The 17,375-nt window shown below is 36.8% G+C and overlaps 1 long non-coding RNA gene across 35 annotated transcripts in view; it reads left to right on the top strand.

Annotated features, from left to right (window-relative positions):
* Nucleotides 1-17,375, top strand: part of LOC147871640 (uncharacterized) — a 96,489-nt gene that overhangs the window by 42,472 nt on the left and 36,642 nt on the right. For 30 of the 35 annotated variants that reach the window (XR_015538596.1, XR_015538599.1, XR_015538595.1 and 27 more), the window contains 10 exons: nt 1,146-1,339; nt 3,409-3,533; nt 4,833-4,951; nt 6,452-6,645; nt 8,714-8,838; nt 10,138-10,256; nt 11,757-11,950; nt 14,020-14,144; nt 15,444-15,562; nt 17,063-17,256. This is a non-coding gene — a long non-coding RNA (uncharacterized LOC147871640). Of the gene's footprint in view, nt 1-1,145; nt 1,340-1,369; nt 2,131-3,408; nt 3,534-4,832; nt 4,952-6,451; nt 6,646-7,252; nt 7,436-8,713; nt 8,839-10,137; nt 10,257-11,756; nt 11,951-14,019; nt 14,145-15,443; nt 15,563-17,062; nt 17,257-17,375 lie in introns of those variants that run through there. The other 5 variants (XR_015538567.1, XR_015538581.1, XR_015538585.1 and 2 more) reach the window with 5 other exon arrangements.

The raw sequence follows: 17,375 nt of genomic DNA, 5'->3' as shown, positions 1-17,375 counted from the left end.
GTCCGAGGCTTTGATTGAGGTTTAAAATCATCTTCCTTTTTAAAGTGCAACCCCCAACCTGGAGGACCTGAGTACCTGTCTTAGTCTGACCTCTCCCCCCTCGACCAATCTGGGTAGGGAGGCCCTACCAGCAGCTATGCTACCGCCAACATACCAAGCAAGCCTTGCGCCTTCTAAAATTATTTCTTCACACGTGATGGAGTTGCTATCTTGAAATATTAGCAGTCTCCCTTGGAATATTGCTAGTTTTCGCAAAGAACGCAAAGTACCATCTGCACAACAGACAGAACATCGCAGTCTCAAAATTTGGATGTAAGAATTTAAGAATTTGTGTAACATAATTTTGTGAGACAACAAAAACAGTCTTATGTCTTGGTAAATAGCGATACATAAAATACCAAAGGTGTTTCACACGACGTTAAGAAGAATAATGTAGTTGAATGCGTGTGTTGAGATAACGGACGACACTGCATTCAGCCTTAAAAATTGTGTAAATATTTATAATTCAGGCTCTGAATATCCAGGTGTGCATTCTAAGCAATAAATTTGAGACAAATAATTGCAAATATAATATAAATAGATTATGGACGGATACCAGGTAATATCACACTGTTGTGAGACAGTGGTGATGATGGAAGCCTGTTTGTCCTGTATGCAAGGTGTGTACTGTCCTGAAAAATGTAATAGAAGCTAGTTGGTTAAATTTGTGGTTCAATTCACAATCATCACAGCTATGCAATTCTTAGAGCATTGTTACATAAAATAAGACAAGCCTTTGCAATTTCCAATTGCCTCTGGAATGTGAGTAAAATTAATTGTTTACCCACACTCCGAGACACTTCATATTACAAAGTGAGAAAATGTCAGTGGCCTGAAGTATATTTTACTTTGTGTCCATATGCAAATTTTTATTTTCATTACAAAAATTCTGATATCGTGCTCAGGAAGGCGGTTGATCGATAACTTTGAAATTAAATTTTTGTGTTGGAAATTTAATTTTAAAATAATTTTTTAACTTAACTGTACTTTTCCAGATCAAATAATAAGTCACAAAATGGTTTGAAATGATCTCAGTTCTTATTTTCTTGAATAAAGAATATTTATAAATTTAAAATGTATTTTGTTGTTCATTGATGAAATCGCAGGCACCGTAAGGCAACAGACTGGAGACGCTGATGTTGCAGCTGTAACTAAAGGAATTGAGACATTAAAGATCCCAAATAGGACAGGTTGTGGGACTAAAGGAAGAAAAACTGGACTTGTCAACGCTTCGGAACAAAATTGCCATTCATTATGATGTGGAATTTAAACCTTCACCATTTCCAAAGAGGCTTTTGAGGTGTGTATAGCCCCATTATATTTTGCATACGATATGTACAGGTAAACTTTGTATGATTTTTTTATGGGATAAAGAATAATAAATATGTTAACATTAGTTTCAAAATGGTTTTATTTGGTTTTACAATAATTCACTCTGATTTGCATTTTTTGGTAACTGGTAAGATTTTAATTGTAAATATTTCAGTGTACTGTTGTCTTTTTCAATTATTTTACCCACAAATCTAAGAACTAAATCAGTTTTGAAGATACGTTGCATGTGAAAATGTGTGCGCTATAATACTAATACGTTTGAATCCAGCAAATACTGAACTTTTCTGCCTTCGTAGACTTTGGACGTCCATGGATATTTGTGTAGCTAGCAGCAAAAATGAATTTCTTCTTGGCTTTTACCTGTTGTCTATCTTCTTTAGGTCAGTCTGAATAATATTAAAACTTTTAATGACTTCCGTGTAAAAAGACCTTTTGCTACTCTGATAACTCAGAATAATGTGATGTTAATTTTCTCACATTAATTTGTATGTCGTTGTTAATAAGTAGGAGGCTAAATGTTTATGTTTTGTGTTTATACAATTTGGTAAAATCAATGCATTGCTTATATACTTACAGGTAGATTTTGATTAATTGGGTGTTGAGGAGGATATTTGGGCCTAGGAGAGAAGACAATGGGGCGTGGAGAAAACTGCACAATGACGAGCTTAAAAATCTGTACTGCTCCCCCAGTATTGTCAGGGTGATTAAGTCGAGAAGATTGAGATGGGCGGGGCATGTAGCGCGCATGGATGGGACAAGGTGTGCACCGGGTATTGGTTGGGAAACCTGAAGGAAAGAGACCGCTGGGGAGACCTAGACATAGATGGGAGGATAATCTCAGGCAGGATCTATGGGAGATAGGAGTTGAAGGAGAATGGATTTTGTTGGCCCAGGACAGGGTCCAGTGGAAGGCTTTGGTTAATTCGGTGATGAACCTTCGGGTTCGGTAAGCCATCTAGTTAGTTAGTTAGTTAGATTTTGATTACAGTTTGTTATTGTCAGTGTTGGTAAAATTCAATACAATTTTAAGAGCTAGCCGAGATTTTAGGGACCAAACGTAATGTGGTTGCCATGTGTTGCTGCATTTAACAGTACATTGCAATCAGGTCTTTTCTCATTGTGATTATGAATTAATGACTGCTGCCTCCATTATAGCATTATTTGTAGATGAATGTTGACATCGAGGATGTATTAATTGGTACAGCTCTTCTCTGGTTTAAGAGTATTACTGAATGTAATTGCACATTATGTATGAAGCTTCATTCTTTAGGTTTCAAAATCCTAAATTTTTGTTTCTGTAACAATACATGCTCTGGTCCAGTGGTTTTGAAATTGCGGGTCAGAATGAATTGTGAGGGTGCCTTGAAAGGGTCGCAAGCTTAACCTTTTCCTCACTGATTGTTGCATTTGTAACCACACTTGGAGGATACAATCAGGATCTTTGGTTAGCGTATGAACTGTAGTGATCTGATATGAACAGTTACATTATTTAATAAAACTATTAATAAGGTAGTATATTTGCGTCATATTGTGAATTAGGTTGATATTTTAATATTTTTTCCGTCAAATCACAATTTTTAATAAGATAATAAAATATTTAAAATATCATTTCACGTTCCGCATCGAATGATCGATTTACAAATTGGAACGTCTCTTACGACATGTTTCGGTTATATTTAACCGTCCTCAGGTATAAATTAGATTGGTAAATCTAAAACTCGAATTACAATCATTTACAATGTTATGCAGTTTATTGAAAATGTTATTATCAGATTACTCTTATATATTAGAACGAAGGTATTGTTTTTTATATGGCGTGGTTCATCTGATGTTCAATATTAGTCGGTGATGAGTTGATAGAGACATGACGTGTCTAGCGGAAGACATCTAGAAGTATTACTGTGTCGGGTCGAGGTTTAATACTGAATAGGATGTGCTGAATGGCAACTGCCTTGTGAACTGTATCTCCCCTCTTTTATGCATATATCGTGGAGTAATATTACCAAGAGATGGCAGACCAAGTTATCTGAATATTAGTGTTTCAGAAGAGCAGTTGTGTGTGTGATGGGGAACCAGCTTAGGTGGAGTTGGAGATGTGAAGAACCAGACAGAATGAAGCACCTGGAATGTTTGTGACTTGGATAAGGAAATGCATTATTCAGGTATGTTAGGGAGTAGAGTTTATTTACATTCCATAGATCCTTATTAGGACTAAACTAAAGGATGTTGTTCATTGATGAACTTGCAGGCACTGTAAAGCAACAGACTGGAGACGCTGATGTTGCAGCTGTAACTAAAGGAATTCAGACATTAAAGATCCCAAATAGGACAGGTTGTGGGACTAAAGGAATGAAAACTGTAGTAGAAACCAACTATTTATAAATTTTTCCTGTAGTGATGTTGCTTGGAACACAATTGAAGGTGTGATAGCGCATGTAATATAAACAAAAGTTTTGTTCTCACTGTAGACAGTTTTCCACTCTAAAATGAAAAAGATGTTTCTATCAGAAAGATTCTGATGTGTTTTTATGTTCAGTAAGACAAATATAATAGGAAGCATACTGGCAGTTTTAGTTATGTAATGTGATATCATCGAAGGCCAAGTTGAAGGAAAGCGAGGACTGGGAAGAAGACTGATACAGCTAACCGACGATCTGAAAGAAGGAAAGAAGATGAAGTTCCAGGAATTAAAACGAGAAGCTGAGAATAGGGAAAACTGGAGAGCTCTTTTTGGGCAGAGCAATGGACCTGTCGTAAGACAGAACACTGAATAATAATAATAATAATAATATAGTAAAAATTTGTGTCATGGTATTAAGCTTTAGTAAGAATCCTTTACATAAGATTGAATGAAAATACACTTGTTCTAGTCACGCACAACAGAATAGTATTGCGTGCCCACTAAGCAGTGTTATAAATTTGTGTGTAACTAATTTAAAATTGAAATTCATTAGTAAACCACTGTCAGCATAAGGAATAGCTTTCTGTTTCTGTCCATGATAATGTCACGGAGGATATTTACTGACAGACTACCGACGTCCATCTTCTGGCATTCGAAAGAACAGCTTCATTATTGCTTTTCAGGTGATGTCATAGTTATCTTTAGTAATCTTCCACCTTGTCCATAAATTTGTTGGCTGTCCGGTCTGTATTCGGTCCGTGGCCTCCTCGATTCTCCTCTTCCATTCGGTCCTCTGTTAGGTCCATCTGTCCGAGGCTTTGATTGAGGTGTAGTATCTTAATTTGTAAGTATTCCTTTGAGATGGCCTCCGACATGTGTCTAGCAAATCTCGTGTGAGCTGCTTTTAGTCATATTTCTTAATATCCACTTCAGTATTATATCTCATTCTTGTTCTAACCAGGAAGTCTAAGTAATTACCTAGTTGGTGGGCGTGTGCTAGCATTAACAGAGTGACTGTGACTGGTTGTGCTTCAACTGGATATTTCTTGTTATGTTCCAGACAGGCGTTGTTACATCAATGGACAACATTGTTCCTTTTAAGTACCTGCAGTTGCCACAGACAGAGCAAGACAATACAATGGCCTTCCAACTAAGTATTCAACTATTTTCAATTGCCAGGTAATACACAGAATCTGTTACATGCAATATTGTATTCATATTGAATCAATATATATTCATACGAAACAATCTCTACCAAAATGTACACGGAAGAAACTACTGCTGAGCAGACGGACCGAGCTTTAACACGACTTGTGTTCATGGTTCATCAATTTGATGCGTGCTCAAGGTTCTACTAGAAGGACGGTAGATTTATCACCTCCCTAAGCACTGCAGCTTACCTTATTTGATAGAGGAGTCTCAATGAGCTGACCTCTTGCTTCTAAGCAAGCCTCGCTCCTCTTCTATGGCTCTCCAGTCCATATTCCGTCCATGGCCTCCTCAATCCTCCTCTTCCATTTGGTCCTATCCTCTGTTAGGTCCGTCTGTCCGAGGCTTTGATTGAGGTTTAAAATCATCTTCCTTTTTAAAGTGCAACCCCCAACCTGGAGGACCTGAGTACCTGTCTTAGTCTGACCTCTCCCCCCTCGACCAATCTGGGTAGGGAGGCCCTACCAGCAGCTATGCTACCGCCAACATACCAAGCAAGCCTTGCGCCTTCTAAAATTATTTCTTCACACGTGATGGAGTTGCTATCTTGAAATATTAGCAGTCTCCCTTGGAATATTGCTAGTTTTCGCAAAGAACGCAAAGTACCATCTGCACAACAGACAGAACATCGCAGTCTCAAAATTTGGATGTAAGAATTTAAGAATTTGTGTAACATAATTTTGTGAGACAACAAAAACAGTCTCATGTCTTGGTAAATAGCGATACATAAAATACCAAAGGTGTTTCACACGACGTTAAGAAGAATAATGTAGTTGAATGCGTGTGTCGAGATAACGGACGACACTGCATTCAGCGTTAAAAATTGTATAAATATTTATAATTCAGGCTCTGAATATCCAGGTGTGCATTCTAAGCAATAAATTTGAGACAAATAATTACAAATATAATATAAATAGATTATGGATGGATACCAGGTAATATGACACTGTTGTGAGACAGTGGTGATGATGGAAGCCTGTTTGTCCTGTATACAAGGTGTATACTGTCCTGAAAAATGTAATAGAAGCTAGTTGGTTAAATTTGTGGCTCAATTCACAATCATCACAGCTATGCAATTCTTAGAGCATTGTTACATAAAATAAGACAAGCCTTTACAATTTCCAATTGCCTCTGGAATGTGAGTTTACCCACACTCCAAGACACTTCATATTACAAAGTCAGAAAATGTCAGTGGCCTGAAGCATATTTTACTTTGTATCCATATGCAAATTTTTATTTTCATTACGAAAATTCTGATATTGTGCTCAGGAAGGCGGTTGATCGATAACTTTGAAATTAAATGTTTGTGTTGGAAATTTAATTTTAAAATAATTTTTTAACTTAACTGTACTTTTCCAGATCAAATAATAAGTCACAAAATGGTTTGAAATGATCTCAGTTCTTATTTTCTTGAATAAAGAATATTTATAAATTTAAAATGTATTTTGTTGTTCATTGATGAAATCGCAGGCACCGTAAGGCAACAGACTGGAGACGCTGATGTTGCAGCTGTAACTAAAGGAATTGAGACATTAAAGATCCCAAATAGGACAGGTTGTGGGACTAAAGGAAGAAAAACTGGACTTGTCAACGCTTCGGAACAAAATTGCCATTCATTATGATGTGGAATTTAAACCTTCACCATTTCCAAAGAGGCTTTTGAGGTGTGTATAGCCCCATTATATTTTGCATACGATATGTACAGGTAAACTTTGTATGATTTTTTATGGGATAAAGAATAATAAATATGTTAACATTAGTTTCAAAATGGTTTTATTTGGTTTTACAATAATTCACTCTGATTTGCATTTTTTGGTAACTGGTAAGATTTTAATTGTAAATATTTCAGTGTACTGTTGTCTTTTTCAATTATTTTACCCACAAATCTAAGAACTAAATCAGTTTTGAAGATACGTTGCATGTGAAAATGTGTGCGCTATAATACTAATACGTTTGAATCCAGCAAATACTGAACTTTTCTGCCTTCGTAGACTTTGGACGTCCATGGATATTTGTGTAGCTAGCAGCAAAAATGAATTTCTTCTTGGCTTTTACCTGTTGTCTATCTTCTTTAGGTCAGTCTGAATAATATTAAAACTTTTAATGACTTCCGTGTAAAAAGACCTTTTGCTACTCTGATAACTCAGAATAATGTGATGTTAATTTTCTCACATTAATTTGTATGTCGTTGTTAATAAGTAGGAGGCTAAATGTTTATGTTTTGTGTTTATACAATTTGGTAAAATCAATGCATTGCTTATATACTTACAGGTAGATTTTGATTAATCGGGTGTTGAGGAGGATATTTGGGCCTAGGAGAGAAGACAATGGGGCGTGGAGAAAACTGCACAATGACGAGCTTAAAAATCTGTACTGCTCCCCCAGTATTGTCAGGGTGATTAAGTCGAGAAGATTGAGATGGGCGGGGCATGTAGCGCGCATGGATGGGACAAGGTGTGCACCGGGTATTGGTTGGGAAACCTGAAGGAAAGAGACCGCTGGGGAGACCTAGACATAGATGGGAGGATAATCTCAGGCAGGATCTATGGGAGATAGGAGTTGAAGGAGAATGGATTTTGTTGGCCCAGGACAGGGTCCAGTGGAAGGCTTTGGTTAATTCGGTGATGAACCTTCGGGTTCGGTAAGCCATCTAGTTAGTTAGTTAGTTAGATTTTGATTACAGTTTGTTATTGTCAGTGTTGGTAAAATTCAATACAATTTTAAGAGCTAGCCGAGATTTTAGGGACCAAACGTAATGTGGTTGCCATGTGTTGCTGCATTTAACAGTACATTGCAATCAGGTCTTTTCTCATTGTGATTATGAATTAATGACTGCTGCCTCCATTATAGCATTATTTGTAGATGAATGTTGACATCGAGGATGTATTAATTGGTACAGCTCTTCTCTGGTTTAAGAGTATTACTGAATGTAATTGCACATTATGTATGAAGCTTCATTCTTTAGGTTTCAAAATCCTAAATTTTTGTTTCTGTAACAATACATGCTCTGGTCCAGTGGTTTTGAAATTGCGGGTCAGAATGAATTGTGAGGGTGCCTTGAAAGGGTCGCAAGCTTAACCTTTTCCTCACTGATTGTTGCATTTGTAACCACACTTGGAGGATACAATCAGGATCTTTGGTTAGCGTATGAACTGTAGTGATCTGATATGAACAGTTACATTATTTAATAAAACTATTAATAAGGTAGTATATTTGCGTCATATTGTGAATTAGGTTGATATTTTAATATTTTTTCCGTCAAATCACAATTTTTAATAAGATAATAAAATATTTAAAATATCATTTCACGTTCCGCATCGAATGATCGATTTACAAATTGGAACGTCTCTTACGACATGTTTCGGTTATATTTAACCGTCCTCAGGTATAAATTAGATTGGTAAATCTAAAACTCGAATTACAATCATTTACAATGTTATGCAGTTTATTGAAAATGTTATTATCAGATTACTCTTATATATTAGAACGAAGGTATTGTTTTTTATATGGCGTGGTTCATCTGATGTTCAATATTAGTCGGTGATGAGTTGATAGAGACATGACGTGTCTAGCGGAAGACATCTAGAAGTATTACTGTGTCGGGTCGAGGTTTAATACTGAAGAGGATGTGCTTAATGGCAACTGCCTTGTGAACTGTATCTCCCCTCTTTTATGCATATATCGTGGAGTAATATTACCAAGAGATGGCAGACCAAGTTATCTGAATATTAGTGTTTCAGAAGAGCAGTTGTGTGTGTGATGGGGAACCAGCTTAGGTGGAGTTGGAGATGTGAAGAACCAGACAGAATGAAGCACCTGGAATGTTTGTGACTTGGATAAGGAAATGCATTATTCAGGTATGTTAGGGAGTAGAGTTTATTTACATTCCATAGATCCTTATTAGGACTAAACTAAAGGATGTTGTTCATTGATGAACTTGCAGGCACTGTAAAGCAACAGACTGGAGACGCTGATGTTGCAGCTGTAACTAAAGGAATTCAGACATTAAAGATCCCAAATAGGACAGGTTGTGGGACTAAAGGAATGAAAACTGTAGTAGAAACCAACTATTTATAAATTTTTCCTGTAGTGATGTTGCTTGGAACACAATTGAAGGTGTGATAGCGCATGTAATATAAACAAAAGTTTTGTTCTCACTGTAGACAGTTTTCCACTCTAAAATGAAAAAGATGTTTCTATCAGAAAGATTCTGATGTGTTTTTATGTTCAGTAAGACAAATATAATAGGAAGCATACTGGCAGTTTTAGTTATGTAATGTGATATCATCGAAGGCCAAGTTGAAGGAAAGCGAGGACTGGGAAGAAGACTGATACAGCTAACCGACGATCTGAAAGAAGGAAAGAAGATGAAGTTCCAGGAATTAAAACGAGAAGCTGAGAATAGGGAAAACTGGAGAGCTCTTTTTGGGCAGAGCAATGGACCTGTCGTAAGACAGAACACTGAATAATAATAATAATAATAATATAGTAAAAATTTGTGTCATGGTATTAAGCTTTAGTAAGAATCCTTTACATAAGATTGAATGAAAATACACTTGTTCTAGTCACGCACAACAGAATAGTATTGCGTGCCCACTAAGCAGTGTTATAAATTTGTGTGTAACTAATTTAAAATTGAAATTCATTAGTAAACCACTGTCAGCATAAGGAATAGCTTTCTGTTTCTGTCCATGATAATGTCACGGAGGATATTTACTGACAGACTACCGACGTCCATCTTCTGGCATTCGAAAGAACAGCTTCATTATTGCTTTTCAGGTGATGTCATAGTTATCTTTAGTAATCTTCCACCTTGTCCATAAATTTGTTGGCTCTCCGGTCTGTATTCGGTCCGTGGCCTCCTCGATTCTCCTCTTCCATTCGGTCCTCTGTTAGGTCCATCTGTCCGAGGCTTTGATTGAGGTGTAGTATCTTAATTTGTAAGTATTCCTTTGAGATGGCCTCCGACATGTGTCTAGCAAATCTCGTGTGAGCTGCTTTTAGTCATATTTCTTAATATCCACTTCAGTATTATATCTCATTCTTGTTCTAACCAGGAAGTCTAAGTAATTACCTAGTTGGTGGGCGTGTGCTAGCATTAACAGAGTGACTGTGACTGGTTGTGCTTCAACTGGATATTTCTTGTTATGTTCCAGACAGGCGTTGTTACATCAATGGACAACATTGTTCCTTTTAAGTACCTGCAGTTGCCACAGACAGAGCAAGACAATACAATGGCCTTCCAACTAAGTATTCAACTATTTTCAATTGCCAGGTAATACACAGAATCTGTTACATGCAATATTGTATTCATATTGAATCAATATATATTCATACGAAACAATCTCTACCAAAACGTACACGGAAGAAACTACTGCTGAGCAGACGGACCGAGCTTTAACACGACTTGTGTTCATGGTTCATCAATTTGATGCGTGCTCAAGGTTCTACTAGAAGGACGGTAGATTTATCACCTTCCTAAGCACTGCAGCTTACCTTATTTGATAGAGGAGTCTCAATGAGCTGACCTCTTGCTTCTAAGCAAGCCTCGCTCCTCTTCTATGGCTCTCCGGTCCATATTCCGTCCATGGCCTCCTCAATCCTCCTCTTCCATTTGGTCCTATCCTCTGTTAGGTCCGTCTGTCCGAGGCTTTGATTGAGGTTTAAAATCATCTTCCTTTTTAAAGTGCAACCCCCAACCTGGAGGACCTGAGTACCTGTCTTAGTCTGACCTCTCCCCCCTCGACCAATCTGGGTAGGGAGGCCCTACCAGCAGCTATGCTACCGCCAACATACCAAGCAAGCCTTGCGCCTTCTAAAATTATTTCTTCACATGTGATGGAGTTGCTATCTTGAAATATTAGCAGTCTCCCTTGGAATATTGCTAGTTTTTGCAAAGAACGCAAAGTACCATCTGCACAACAGACAGAACATCGCAGTCTCAAAATTTGGATGTAAGAATTTAAGAATTTGTGTAACATAATTTTGTGAGACAACAAAAACAGTCTCATGTCTTGGTAAATAGCGATACATAAAATACCAAAGGTGTTTCACACGACGTTAAGAAGAATAATGTAGTTGAATGCGTGTGTCGAGATAACGGACGACACTGCATTCAGCGTTAAAAATTGTATAAATATTTATAATTCAGGCTCTGAATATCCAGGTGTGCATTCTAAGCAATAAATTTGAGACAAATAATTACAAATATAATATAAATAGATTATGGATGGATACCAGGTAATATGACACTGTTGTGAGACAGTGGTGATGATGGAAGCCTGTTTGTCCTGTATACAAGGTGTATACTGTCCTGAAAAATGTAATAGAAGCTAGTTGGTTAAATTTGTGGCTCAATTCACAATCATCACAGCTATGCAATTCTTAGAGCATTGTTACATAAAATAAGACAAGCCTTTACAATTTCCAATTGCCTCTGGAATGTGAGTTTACCCACACTCCAAGACACTTCATATTACAAAGTCAGAAAATGTCAGTGGCCTGAAGCATATTTTACTTTGTATCCATATGCAAATTTTTATTTTCATTACGAAAATTCTGATATATTGCTCAGGAAGGCGGTTGATCGATAACTTTGAAATTAAATGTTTGTGTTGGAAATTTAATTTTAAAATAATTTTTTAACTTAACTGTACTTTTCCAGATCAAATAATAAGTCACAAAATGGTTTGAAATGATCTCAGTTCTTATTTTCTTGAATAAAGAATATTTATAAATTTAAAATGTATTTTGTTGTTCATTGATGAAATCGCAGGCACCGTAAGGCAACAGACTGGAGACGCTGATGTTGCAGCTGTAACTAAAGGAATTGAGACATTAAAGATCCCAAATAGGACAGGTTGTGGGACTAAAGGAAGAAAAACTGGACTTGTCAACGCTTCGGAACAAAATTGCCATTCATTATGATGTGGAATTTAAACCTTCACCATTTCCAAAGAGGCTTTTGAGGTGTGTATAGCCCCATTATATTTTGCATACGATATGTACAGGTAAACTTTGTATGATTTTTTTATGGGATAAAGAATAATAAATATGTTAACATTAGTTTCAAAATGGTTTTATTTGGTTTTACAATAATTCACTCTGATTTGCATTTTTTGGTAACTGGTAAGATTTTAATTGTAAATATTTCAGTGTACTGTTGTCTTTTTCAATTATTTTACCCACAAATCTAAGAACTAAATCAGTTTTGAAGATACGTTGCATGTGAAAATGTGTGCGCTATAATACTAATACGTTTGAATCCAGCAAATACTGAACTTTTCTGCCTTCGTAGACTTTGGACGTCCATGGATATTTGTGTAGCTAGCAGCAAAAATGAATTTCTTCTTGGCTTTTACCTGTTGTCTATCTTCTTTAGGTCAGTCTGAATAATATTAAAACTTTTAATGACTTCCGTGTAAAAAGACCTTTTGCTACTCTGATAACTCAGAATAATGTGATGTTAATTTTCTCACATTAATTTGTATGTCGTTGTTAATAAGTAGGAGGCTAAATGTTTATGTTTTGTGTTTATACAATTTGGTAAAATCAATGCATTGCTTATATACTTACAGGTAGATTTTGATTAATCGGGTGTTGAGGAGGATATTTGGGCCTAGGAGAGAAGACAATGGGGCGTGGAGAAAACTGCACAATGACGAGCTTAAAAATCTGTACTGCTCCCCCAGTATTGTCGGGGTGATTAAGTCGAGAAGATTGAGATGGGCGGGGCATGTAGCGCGCATGGATGGGACAAGGTGTGCACCGGGTATTGGTTGGGAAACCTGAAGGAAAGAGACCGCTGGGGAGACCTAGACATAGATGGGAGGATAATCTCAGGCAGGATCTATGGGAGATAGGAGTTGAAGGAGAATGGATTTTGTTGGCCCAGGACAGGGTCCAGTGGAAGGCTTTGGTTAATTCGGTGATGAACCTTCGGGTTCGGTAAGCCATCTAGTTAGTTAGTTAGTTAGATTTTGATTACAGTTTGTTATTGTCAGTGTTGGTAAAATTCAATACAATTTTAAGAGCTAGCCGAGATTTTAGGGACCAAACGTAATGTGGTTGCCATGTGTTGCTGCATTTAACAGTACATTGCAATCAGGTCTTTTCTCATTGTGATTATGAATTAATGACTGCTGCCTCCATTATAGCATTATTTGTAGATGAATGTTGACATCGAGGATGTATTAATTGGTACAGCTCTTCTCTGGTTTAAGAGTATTACTGAATGTAATTGCACATTATGTATGAAGCTTCATTCTTTAGGTTTCAAAATCCTAAATTTTTGTTTCTGTAACAATACATGCTCTGGTCCAGTGGTTTTGAAATTGCGGGTCAGAATGAATTGTGAGGGTGCCTTGAAAGGGTCGCAAGCTTAACCTTTTCCTCACTGATTGTTGCATTTGTAACCACACTTGGAGGATACAATCAGGATCTTTGGTTAGCGTATGAACTGTAGTGATCTGATATGAACAGTTACATTATTTAATAAAACTATTAATAAGGTAGTATATTTGCGTCATATTGTGAATTAGGTTGATATTTTAATATTTTTTCCGTCAAATCACAATTTTTAATAAGATAATAAAATATTTAAAATATCATTTCACGTTCCGCATCGAATGATCGATTTACAAATTGGAACGTCTCTTACGACATGTTTCGGTTATATTTAACCGTCCTCAGGTATAAATTAGATTGGTAAATCTAAAACTCGAATTACAATCATTTACAATGTTATGCAGTTTATTGAAAATGTTATTATCAGATTACTCTTATATATTAGAACGAAGGTATTGTTTTTTATATGGCGTGGTTCATCTGATGTTCAATATTAGTCGGTGATGAGTTGATAGAGACATGACGTGTCTAGCGGAAGACATCTAGAAGTATTACTGTGTCGGGTCGAGGTTTAATACTGAATAGGATGTGCTGAATGGCAACTGCCTTGTGAACTGTATCTCCCCTCTTTTATGCATATATCGTGGAGTAATATTACCAAGAGATGGCAGACCAAGTTATCTGAATATTAGTGTTTCAGAAGAGCAGTTGTGTGTGTGATGGGGAACCAGCTTAGGTGGAGTTGGAGATGTGAAGAACCAGACAGAATGAAGCACCTGGAATGTTTGTGACTTGGATAAGGAAATGCATTATTCAGGTATGTTAGGGAGTAGAGTTTATTTACATTCCATAGATCCTTATTAGGACTAAACTAAAGGATGTTGTTCATTGATGAACTTGCAGGCACTGTAAAGCAACAGACTGGAGACGCTGATGTTGCAGCTGTAACTAAAGGAATTCAGACATTAAAGATCCCAAATAGGACAGGTTGTGGGACTAAAGGAATGAAAACTGTAGTAGAAACCAACTATTTATAAATTTTTCCTGTAGTGATGTTGCTTGGAACACAATTGAAGGTGTGATAGCGCATGTAATATAAACAAAAGTTTTGTTCTCACTGTAGACAGTTTTCCACTCTAAAATGAAAAAGATGTTTCTATCAGAAAGATTCTGATGTGTTTTTATGTTCAGTAAGACAAATATAATAGGAAGCATACTGGCAGTTTTAGTTATGTAATGTGATATCATCGAAGGCCAAGTTGAAGGAAAGCGAGGACTGGGAAGAAGACTGATACAGCTAACCGACGATCTGAAAGAAGGAAAGAAGATGAAGTTCCAGGAATTAAAACGAGAAGCTGAGAATAGGGAAAACTGGAGAGCTCTTTTTGGGCAGAGCAATGGACCTGTCGTAAGACAGAACACTGAATAATAATAATAATAATAATATAGTAAAAATTTGTGTCATGGTATTAAGCTTTAGTAAGAATCCTTTACATAAGATTGAATGAAAATACACTTGTTCTAGTCACGCACAACAGAATAGTATTGCGTGCCCACTAAGCAGTGTTATAAATTTGTGTGTAACTAATTTAAAATTGAAATTCATTAGTAAACCACTGTCAGCATAAGGAATAGCTTTCTGTTTCTGTCCATGATAATGTCACGGAGGATATTTACTGACAGACTACCGACGTCCATCTTCTGGCATTCGAAAGAACAGCTTCATTATTGCTTTTCAGGTGATGTCATAGTTATCTTTAGTAATCTTCCACCTTGTCCATAAATTTGTTGGCTCTCCGGTCTGTATTCGGTCCGTGGCCTCCTCGATTCTCCTCTTCCATTCGGTCCTCTGTTAGGTCCATCTGTCCGAGGCTTTGATTGAGGTGTAGTATCTTAATTTGTAAGTATTCCTTTGAGATGGCCTCCGACATGTGTCTAGCAAATCTCGTGTGAGCTGCTTTTAGTCATATTTCTTAATATCCACTTCAGTATTATATCTCATTCTTGTTCTAACCAGGAAGTCTAAGTAATTACCTAGTTGGTGGGCGTGTGCTAGCATTAACAGAGTGACTGTGACTGGTTGTGCTTCAACTGGATATTTCTTGTTATGTTCCAGACAGGCGTTGTTACATCAATGGACAACATTGTTCCTTTTAAGTACCTGCAGTTGCCACAGACAGAGCAAGACAATACAATGGCCTTCCAACTAAGTATTCAACTATTTTCAATTGCCAGGTAATACACAGAATCTGTTACATGCAATATTGTATTCATATTGAATCAATATATATTCATACGAAACAATCTCTACCAAAACGTACACGGAAGAAACTACTGCTGAGCAGACGGACCGAGCTTTAACACGACTTGTGTTCATGGTTCATCAATTTGATGCGTGCTCAAGGTTCTACTAGAAGGACGGTAGATTTATCACCTCCCTAAGCACTGCAGCTTACCTTATTTGATAGAGGAGTCTCAATGAGCTGACCTCTTGCTTCTAAGCAAGCCTCGCTCCTCTTCTATGGCTCTCCGGTCCATATTCCGTCCATGGCCTCCTCAATCCTCCTCTTTCATTTGGTCCTATCCTCTGTTAGGTCCGTCTGTCCGAGGCTTTGATTGAGGTTTAAAATCATCTTCCTTTTTAAAGTGCAACCCCCAACCTGGAGGACCTGAGTACCTGTCTTAGTCTGACCTCTCCCCCCTCGACCAATCTGGGTAGGGAGGCCCTACCAGCAGCTATGCTACCGCCAACATACCAAGCAAGCCTTGCGCCTTCTAAAATTATTTCTTCACATGTGATGGAGTTGCTATCTTGAAATATTAGCAGTCTCCCTTGGAATATTGCTAGTTTTTGCAAAGAACGCAAAGTACCATCTGCACAACAGACAGAACATCGCAGTCTCAAAATTTGGATGTAAGAATTTAAGAATTTGTGTAACATAATTTTGTGAGACAACAAAAACAGTCTCATGTCTTGGTAAATAGCGATACATAAAATACCAAAGGTGTTTCACACGACGTTAAGAAGAATAATGTAGTTGAATGCGTGTGTCGAGATAACGGACGACACTGCATTCAGCGTTAAAAATTGTATAAATATTTATAATTCAGGCTCTGAATATCCAGGTGTGCATTCTAAGCAATAAATTTGAGACAAATAATTACAAATATAATATAAATAGATTATGGATGGATACCAGGTAATATGACACTGTTGTGAGACAGTGGTGATGATGGAAGCCTGTTTGTCCTGTATACAAGGTGTATACTGTCCTGAAAAATGTAATAGAAGCTAGTTGGTTAAATTTGTGGCTCAATTCACAATCATCACAGCTATGCAATTCTTAGAGCATTGTTACATAAAATAAGACAAGCCTTTACAATTTCCAATTGCCTCTGGAATGTGAGTTTACCCACACTCCAAGACACTTCATATTACAAAGTCAGAAAATGTCAGTGGCCTGAAGCATATTTTACTTTGTGTCCATATGCAAATTTTTATTTTCATTACAAAAATTCTGATATCGTGCTCAGGAAGGCGGTTGATCGATAACTTTGAAATTAAATGTTTGTGTTGGAAATTTAATTTTAAAATAATTTTTTAACTTAACTGTACTTTTCCAGATCAAATAATAAGTCACAAAATGGTTTGAAATGATCTCAGTTCTTATTTTCTTGAATAAAGAATATTTATAAATTTAAAATGTATTTTGTTGTTCATTGATGAAATCGCAGGCACCGTAAGGCAACAGACTGGAGACGCTGATGTTGCAGCTGTAACTAAAGGAATTGAGACATTAAAGATCCCAAATAGGACAGGTTGTGGGACTAAAGGAAGAAAAACTGGACTTGTCAACGCTTCGGAACAAAATTGCCATTCATTATGATGTGGAATTTAAACCTTCACCATTTCCAAAGAGGCTTTTGAGGTGTGTATAGCCCCATTATATTTTGCATACGATATGTACAGGTAAACTTTGTATGATTTTTTATGGGATAAAGAATAATAAATATGTTAACATTAGTTTCAAAATGGTTTTATTTGGTT

Source organism: Zootermopsis nevadensis, unplaced genomic scaffold (assembly GCF_977971745.1).
Source record: "Zootermopsis nevadensis isolate Lab colony 2312 unplaced genomic scaffold, Znev_1.0 Znev_ptg000045l, whole genome shotgun sequence".
Classification (NCBI taxonomy): Eukaryota; Metazoa; Arthropoda; class Insecta; order Blattodea; family Termopsidae; genus Zootermopsis; species Zootermopsis nevadensis.
This window is presented reverse-complemented; position numbering and strand designations above follow the sequence as displayed.